The following is an 8,633-nucleotide window of genomic DNA, read 5'->3' on the forward strand; positions in this document are numbered from 1 at the left end:
CCAAGGCCAGGGCATACTGGGCACGCCTCCTTCTGCCTACTGGGGCAGGCTCAGGTTGTTCCACCTCCGAGTCATTCTGCACCTATGCAGGCCTTGGCACTGGTGGGGGGCTGCCTGGCCCTGCCCCATGCTGTTCCTGCTGCAGCTGTTTCATAGGTTCATAGGTTCATAGGTAGGTACTAGGCTATTGGCCCTGGGGTGTATACAAGCCCATCCAAAAAGGTACCCTGGCTTTTGCCACCCAAGAAAATATTTTCCTGTGTCACTGTCGAGCAGAGCCACAGAGGTGATCCTCGGGGTGAATTTCCTTTTTCCCATCCTATCATCAAGATTTTTCTTGAAGAGTGCTAATGAGGAGCTTTGTTTGATATAGATAGGTAGTTTATTCCAGAGTATAGGAAGTCTCTGGGACAGGAATCTATCCCTCCGGCATGTTCTGTTTATTGTGGTGACAAGGTTTAGGTCCCTAGAGCATGTAGCTCGGAGTGATTGGGATTTCTTTAAGTGAAGCATGTCCAACAGCTCTGGGTTTGACATAGCCTTGTATGTTAGGCAGAGATCACCTCTGAGTAGGCGATATGCGACAGAGTAAAGTTGGAGTTTTTTGAGAAGGTCTGCATAGGGCATCTGTTTGAGGCTGGTAATCCTCTTTGTGAGGAATTTCCTGTTTCCACAGGATCGTATTGTTTAGCATGGCACATACAATGACAATTTGGGTACATGTAGTTGGTGAGTACTGCAAGGCTCCACCAGATGTGCCCAGGCACCTGAACTGTGACTTAAGCATCCCAAACGCATGCTCTATTATAATTTGTGTTTGTGCGTGTGTGTCATTATGGAGTTCTTGTTCGGGTGTGTGTACATTTCTGATGGGTGTCATCAGCCATGGCTCCATTGTGTATCCAGTATCCCCCACTAGGTGACTGTGTGGGGTGTTCCCATTGGCAAATGTCTGGTACAGCTGCATCAGATGCCAGATGTGGGAATCATGGTAGCTTCCAGGGCAGCCAGCAAACACATTCATTGTTATGCCCTGGGCATCTCACATGACCTGGCAGTTGATGGAGGGGAAGCACTTGCAATTGATGTAGAACCTACCCTGCTCACCTGGTGGTGCTTTAATGTGTATGTGCGTGCAGTCTATTGCACCCACTACCTCAGGGTATTCTGCTATTTGGTGGAAGATGTGCATATTGCTGGCCAATGTCTCACGGGTGATGGGGAAATATACATGCTCACTGACATGTGTTGACATGGCATCCAGGAACTGGTGGAGTACCCTGGATGCTGATGCCTGTGAAATTCCCATCATATCCCCAGTTGGCCTTTGGAAGGTACCTGTAGCTAGTAATCTTAGGTCTACACGTACCTTGGTATCCACGAGGATGGGTTCCCCTCTGTTAGTTCTGTGTGTGAGGCATGGCCGGCACAGCTCAACAATTTGCTGTAGGAGGTCCCTGTCCACCCTATAGTGCTCCACTATCTCCAGCTCATGTAGCCCTTGTTAGGTTATCCTGGGTCTGCACACTCTTCTCCGTCTCCTCACTGTGGGTTGCACAGCAGCATTCACATCCTCACCACCCTCAGCCTCTTGCACATGCTGGTTTATGATAGCAAAAGCAGCCACTAACTTTTTTTCTGTTGCTTTCATTTTGTAAAATTTCCCTGTCTGTATACACCGGTGGTGCAGAGTTTTTGGGAAAAACAAGGGTGTAAGGTGTTTGCATAGTTTATAGCGGTGTGCTGGGCTGGGCTGCTGCCTATGTAATTGGCTGATTCTGATATATTTCACCCGTCAGCTAAGTTAGTTCTCCTTGATTACCTTCCTACTGCTGTTTTCCCTTCCCATTGCCTCCCTGTTTAAGCCTGTGTGCGCACAGCATAAACGGAGTGCTCATATGTGCACAAAGCTGTTTTTTCCTGGTTTAACTTCCTTTTTCTTCCTGTAAAACCTGGTGCGCGACACGCATACCCACTTACACTTTGGAAAGAGTGCTAGGCAGGTTTAGACACAACCCTAGCTTAGCTGTGCTAACCTAGGAGCAATCCCAAGCCACAGGTCTCCGATCCGCTTATAGTATGCCTGGCACCCCCCCATGATGTCACCTATATCCTAGTCTTGCACCCAGCTATTTATACTCTTACACTACTGGGACCTGCCTCACACCCTGGGAAAATCTGGGATTCACTAACCTTTCCCTCATTTGCATAGGATTGCCTGATAATGCATAGTTATGTGTCCCACACTGAGCCTCCCCCCTTAGCAACCACTACTCAAGGGCCAGGTTGTCTTTTTCCTGCCATTGACTTGCATGGCAGAATTCATGATTTTTGTTAGAATGCTCATTTTCAGTTTATTTTCTTATTTCCCCCAATCCCATTTGCTCTCCGCTGCCCTATACTTAAACAGCCGAGATCGGCTAAAAAAAAATAAAAGTTGTTTTATTTATGTTTTAAACAGTTTGCAATGCCAATGGCCTTCTACTTGGCCATTGGCATGTTTCCTCAATAATATGCAGCCTTTATCTGGAGCTGTCATAGCTCCATTTTGGAATTTGTAGAAATGTACTCGGTTACTAACTGAGTACATTTCTGCAGATTGCACTTGTCTTGCATGGACTTTTGCAAGGTTTTGGGAGTGCAATATCACCTCATTTGCATGGATTTCTCCAGCAAATTAGGTGATTTGCATACCAGGGCTTAGTCCGTGCAAGATTAGTGCTGGAGCTCTCATGCACGCCTCTGCTGGCTGTTCCTGGATCGCATGGCAGACATATTGCCTGCGTGAGCTACTGCACTCATCTTGCACTCCGTGCAAGCTTTTGAGAATCTGGGGGTAAGTCTTTCTAGACTGAAATAAGAAAATGAACTACTTAACTGCAGTGTACATATGCACCACTGATACTTTGCATCTTGATTGTCAAGTTTAATTATGTTTTAAAAGAAGAATTACTACTGACTTTCCCTTTGAGTACATTTTGAAACTGCAGCAGAAGTTAAATATTTTAATAAACAAAAGTTTTTTAAAACAAACACGTATCTCTTGTTTCAGGAAAAGAGTAAAGTTTGAAAGTCATATGCTGGTACAAATACAAATACAGACAATATAATAAGAGACATCAAACAAAATTGGCAACTTCATTAAAAATCACTTTTTAAAATTCCACCCCTTATTATTATATGCTATGAGTAATTCCTAAAGTGAGCCTACCATGTGATGACACAGTGCTTAAATACTTTTGGCTGAAATGTGGCTTTTTCGGTGGAGATCATTGCGGTCAGGGTTTTGTTCTTGCCTGAGGCAATACCACCTAAGACTTGATTACCTTAGTCCTAGAGGTAGGGGGCAAACATAAGGGGGAGCTTCCCTGCAAGTGAAAAAATACAAATAAAATAGCATAATAATAATATTAATAATAATAATAATAATAATAATAATAATAATAATAATAATAATAATAATAATAATAATAATGGTGATGATGATAATAATAATAATAATAATGATGATGAAAAATGCTATCTAGCACTATTTTTTTTAAAAAATTTCTTTCTTGAAAGACATTGGCTTTGATATATTAACATTTTATTAGCTCCACAGAAAGTCAGTCATTACCAAACTAATCTTACAGGCTATGTACCAAACTTCTTCTTCTGGCTTTTCCTAATTAGGGGTTGCCACAGCGGATCACCTGACTGCTCTTGATTGGCAGTAGAGTTTTACGGTGTTGAGTTGCCAGCCCAATGCACCCACAAGACCACAGGGAAGACATGCAGACTCTGCACAAAAAGCACCCCAGCCAAGGATCGGACCGAAGAACCTCTTGCTGTGAGGTGACAACGCTAACTGCTGCACCACCGCAGCCACACAGGCTATTTACCAAGCTTGTTGTTGTGTCTTTCGGCTTTTCCCAGTCAGGGGTTGCCACAGCAGAATTCCGGTCCGCTAATGATTGGCAGTAGATTTTTACGTGCCGAGTTGCCAGCCCTGACGCACAAACTTCAACGAAGGTACGCCCATTCACGCATGTCTCCACACAGAAGACACTTTAGCTGAGAATCAAACAGGACAACATCTTACTGTGAGGCCACAACGCTACCGCAGCACAACCACACTATTTACCAAGCTATTAACCTAAAATAATAATAATAAAATACTAGTAATACTACTACTAATATTACTTCTACTTATAATACTAGTAATAGTACTACTAATGATAATAATAATAACAATAATACTAGTAGTACTGCAATTACTACTAATAATAATAATACTAGTAATACTACTACTACTACTACTACTAATATCTGCTAAAATATGGACAGGATCTTTATAGGTTGTTATAAATCATCTGATAATTGAGTTGTGAAAAAATAATAAGTAATATGATATTAACTAGTAGCTTAACAGTGTCATGTATACTTAATTATTTATTTCAGAAGATATTTGTTTATAATTATTTGCTTGGTCAGTTTTGAATTTGTTGTTAATATTTCTTTTCTTTTCTGACTTTATCCACCAATGCATATACTTTTCATTAGGTCATTCAGCCAGACATATACTTTGCATTTTTTCCCACATCCACACCTGATATTTTCTTGAGCAGGATCAAATCAATAAAAAATAATAACTGAAAAAGCAACATGATAAACTTTTTGTAGATCCTTCATCATATTGAATGAGGTATTTGATCTTTACATGTTTAAATAAGTTAACAAGTACACTGACTTCACACATTGTACAACATGTTTAGAACAGCAATAGTTTACATCACTGAAGCTTTTTTGTTGACTTATTATATTATTTTAAGCAGCCAAGAAAACGACATGCTACGAGCTTAACCTTAATACCAAACTTAAGTCAAATTATTTTCCATTACATTTTTAATGAGTAAACACCTAGAGATTTCCAACCATTTAATAATGGTTCTAGATTAAAGCTCAGCTAGGAAATGAGAAAAGGATATGAAATGGCAAGTTTCTTATTAACAGGATGTAAATCCTCATCTGCGTCACTTACTTATTTACCTGCAGCACAGTAAAACATTCTTAAAAAGGCTTAGTGCAACACAAAGACCGTCGAACTTTTGCAGAAAACAGAGAAGTGACACTGATTTGTTTCTTTTATATTTTTTACGAAAGCTTTCCTAGTAACATCTGTCAGGTAAGAGATGATGTAGAGCTACTTAATGTTATAGGTAAACGTAATAGACACCTTCAGGTAACGATGGAGCAAAACCAGGATTGCATGTGTTATGGAACTAGATACACATTCATAGTGCATAATAATGATTATCAGAAAATTGTATAGACACTCATGTTTCTTCATCCATTCATACCCCTTTTCCCATTTTGCACATGGGGTCAGGGTGTCACTTAAGCGGTGACAAACATCTCAAGCCAAGGTTTACACCACTGGGTGGCCAGACCACAAAAAAGGCACCCCAGCTGAGAATCAAACTGGAGAACCTCTTGCTATCAGGCAGCAAAGCTAACTGCTGCACCACCGTTGCCGCAGTCTTGTTACAGTTTAAGAATAATTATTTTATAATTTATAAGAACTTCAAAGAAAAAACATGACGTGCAATCATAACATGCATTCAACATACAGTATTCATCTAAGATTTTGCATTACTGAAAAATTAGGTACAATGCATGTCAAAAACTGATTATACAAGGCAAGGCAACCAGCAAGGGGAAAGGAGATGTCTATTGTAAGTTCACTGACTATAAATGCAGTCCTCAGAAATGTAGAAATTTAAGTGAGATTAGAGTGAATACATATATATTAAGTGCACAAATGCTGCATCTTGGAGTAATAACTTTTCTCTGGGTTTGTTATGAGTGGCAGGGGTATAGAGGGTATAGTCTGCCTGCAGACGGTGGTGGGGGGGGGGGGTAGGGATTACAACTAACAAGAAATGTTACTGTGTAACGGAGTTTCACAGATGGCTGTTATTTGTAGTGAATGTCATTAATTTTGTTTCTGCTTCTGGGCTTGCACTGTCAAATCTCAAACTTTCAGAGAAAAGCATTCCATTAATATGTTCACTGCAGTGATGCAACTATTTCACTTTTTTTCTTTGAGTATCCATCTTTATATATTTCAAAGCAATTTATATTAATGAAGGCAGTATCATTTCATATTTGTAGCCCAAAGTCATCTTAATAAAACTAAAATAATTGCTAAATTTTTAGTGCGGCTAGCAACTAAAAGTTGTACTTCCTGCATTTGTGCACTTGATTTTATAGATATGACAACGGATCTGTGTCGTCTTAATTTTTTTGATTTGAACCTCACTATATTTTGAAGAGGAGTCTAATATTTGCATGTAACTTATAGTTTTTTTTCAACATTCTAATGGAATTACATGCTTGCCATAGAATATTAGATTTGGAAGCTTCTATACAAGTTGGTCGGGGTGAAATTCCTCAAGTTTCATTTGTCCTCAGGAAAAAAAATGTTAAGAATCATAACATAGACAAAATCATTGCCGGTGTGATTTCTAAGTGTGTGCCACTAATGTTTAATTTCTTAAGGGAGATTTCTCCTCTCTTCAACTTGGTGTGACTGTGAAATTGGAATATGTAAGTTTGGGGGCAGTGAGGGGCTTGCCCCCTGCAACAAATATTTAAAGTTGGACTTTTTCCCCTCTTATTTTCAGGCATTAATCTTTAGTGTTGTCCCTTTAAATATTTCATAGTTGAGCTACACATCTGCTTGACTCAGAACTGCATGCACTGCATTTCAGAGGTCAGCTCAAGTTCGGATGATCCTATTGGTGTGCACCACTCCTCTGCTACTTAAAGTATAGTGCTGAAACAAATAGCAAAGTATGTAATATTTGTAGCTATAATATTTGGGATTGGTGTGCAGCCATATAACACCAAAGGCAAGTTGACTATGTAAGTATTACAATAATGCTATTGGTAAAAACTGAACATTTGTTGCTCTACAGACCAATATATATATATATATATATATATATATATATATATATATATATATATATATATATATATAAAGTATTTGTTAGGGAAACAATTCATTGGCATAAAATCATTATGGCAAAGGGCAACGCTTTTTTGGAAAAATGTATGCTTTGACACCAAAAAAGGAGGTACAAGTGGATGCCATAGCCATTTTTGAGAAGGGTACATAACCAGAATTATATGACAATTTAAATGTTAAACATAATTTCAGTACATGAATATTGAAACCAGACAAAGGTGATGAGCTGTTGTAATTGATAGCTGGGACTATGCCGCTAAGATGTTAAATCTTTTGAACAATGGCTCTACATAAACCCAGGTATCACAGAATGAAATGAATGTGGGCTTCAGGCAGACAGATGTCATCCTTAATGATGATTTGTCACAGGGTGCTACTGATAAGAGTCTCTTTGATTGTCTCACCAACAAAGAACCGGTTATTCCGATAATTTTCAGAATACTCAAAGTTCATAAACATTTACAAGAACTACTTTTAAGGCCCATAGTAGCTGCAACTGGTTCTAAAACATATCCCTTAGCAGTCTATGTAGACAGGAGATTGAAACCAGTGTTGAAAAAATACAAACACATACTGATAGATTCCTGGAATTTCCTGTCCAAGGTGACCAAAGCCCACTAACACCCTTGTTCATTATTTGTAACCATTGATGTCCAAGACCTTAGTTCAGTAATTCCCCATACTATAGGTGTTGAATGAGTTATGGAAAATGTGAGAGATTTTGATTTTTTGACCAACACATAATTGAATGTGATAACTGAATGCTTGGAGATGGTCATGGAACATTTTTGTGTACTATGAGGGTTAGTATTACAAACAAGTTAAGGGTGTAGCTATGGGGGCAGCATGCACCTCATTTTTGTTAATACTGTACTCCTTTCCTGGGGAAAGAAATATGTATTCAATTCCCCTTTCATTGAGAAAATAGGAATCTACCTGTGATTTTTGGATGACATATTTATGACATAGAAAGGTTATGTGGCAAAGCTAAATTATTTGGTCCAGTATATAAATTCCACTACAATTTTTTAAGATTTATGTATCTACTGAACAAGGTGAAATATCTTATGTAGATGTCAAGATAATTAAAGATTATAGAAACAATAGATTTAAATCAAAGATCTATAGGAAAGAGAATTTTAGTAATACATATTTGTACTTCAATACAGTAACCACCCATTTCACCAGAAAAAAATATATAGTAAAAGGCGAGATGGTCAGGTAGCCCAGGTGAACTCTAAGTGAGAGGATCTTTTTGGTGAATTGAAAATCATTCATGGATTATTTCTTGAAATTGGATAATGTGGACCATTGCTTACTGAAATAAAGAATGAGATCATAGATAGGTGCGGTGTTAAATACATACCATTGTTAGGACTGAATAAATGAAAGGTAGGACAAACAAGTGCTACGCTGGATGTTAGCTTGCAAAGGTCCCAATTTAATGGTACAGAGGTTAACTATAGCAGACCACTAAGTTTGGACTATAATCAGGAGACTGCAGGAATTTGTAAAATTGTCCAAATATATTGGGACATTTTTTTCAAAGATGTCAAAAGGCCTTGAAGTATTTTCTCAACCTCTGTTATACAGCTATAGAAAAGGTTTTAGCATTTAAAAC

The 8,633-nt window shown here is 38.6% G+C and overlaps 1 protein-coding gene across 1 annotated transcript in view; it reads left to right on the plus strand.

Annotated features, from left to right (window-relative positions):
- Positions 1–5,066: 5,066 nt before the first annotated feature.
- Positions 5,067–8,633, plus strand: part of LOC122802843 (high-affinity choline transporter 1-like) — a 526,136-nt gene continuing 522,569 nt past the window's right edge. Inside the window, exon 1 of the mRNA XM_044072630.1 lies at positions 5,067–5,164. The gene's annotated coding sequence lies outside the window, so the exon portion shown is untranslated. The remainder of the gene's footprint in view (positions 5,165–8,633) is intronic.

Source organism: Protopterus annectens, chromosome 5.part0 (genome assembly GCF_019279795.1).
Source record: "Protopterus annectens isolate FY-2018-M chromosome 5.part0, PAN1.0, whole genome shotgun sequence".
In the NCBI taxonomy this organism is placed as follows: Eukaryota; Metazoa; Chordata; order Ceratodontiformes; family Protopteridae; genus Protopterus; species Protopterus annectens.